This window comes from Galeopterus variegatus, unplaced genomic scaffold, assembly GCF_000696425.1.
Source record: "Galeopterus variegatus unplaced genomic scaffold, G_variegatus-3.0.2 Scaffold1055, whole genome shotgun sequence".
Lineage (NCBI taxonomy): Eukaryota > Metazoa > Chordata > Mammalia > Dermoptera > Cynocephalidae > Galeopterus > Galeopterus variegatus.
The window spans coordinates 10,430-11,072 of NW_007727166.1; positions in this window are offsets into that span (position 1 = coordinate 10,430).

A 643-nucleotide genomic window follows, 5' to 3' on the forward strand; every position below is an offset into this window, starting at 1 on the left:
GCCGAAATGGATCTAAGTCACCGGTGGCACTTGTTCCTGACCACTCTAGCTGCAGATGCATAGATGATCTTCCCCACAACCTCTTACGCCCAATGGACACAGCAGATGGCTGACCTATGGCTCCAAGGAGCTTTCACGGATTTCTCTTCCCTTGAAATCACCCAGTTCACCACTCTCCTTTGGGGTATAATGGGGGTTTCTTTCTCCTCCCTGTTTCCTCCTCCCNCCTTGAGGCCTCTCGGCTACCCACATGGTTAGGGGTCTCCCATTGCAAAGCACATCAAAAAGACAACTCTCCCATAACCCAAGGCAATTGCAAGGCAGACAATGCAGCACGAATGGCGGCCACCGCAGATCCTGACACCCCAAACGCTTCACTCCTTCCTCTTCTACCAGACAACATAGGCAACCCCGCTCTGACACCAGATGATAAATCTTCTCTTTTCCATACATGCCATGATCTATTCCATTCAAATCCCCGAAGTTTAACACTCTTCCTCCAAACTTTCTTTCCTTTAACTTCAGCAGACAAAGCTCTCCTACAAAAAATCTCTCGCAATTGCTCCATCTGCCAACGTACCAACCCTAACACTCCCTTAAAAGCCAAACCATATCACCCACATGCCTCCTGTTAAACGTCAAC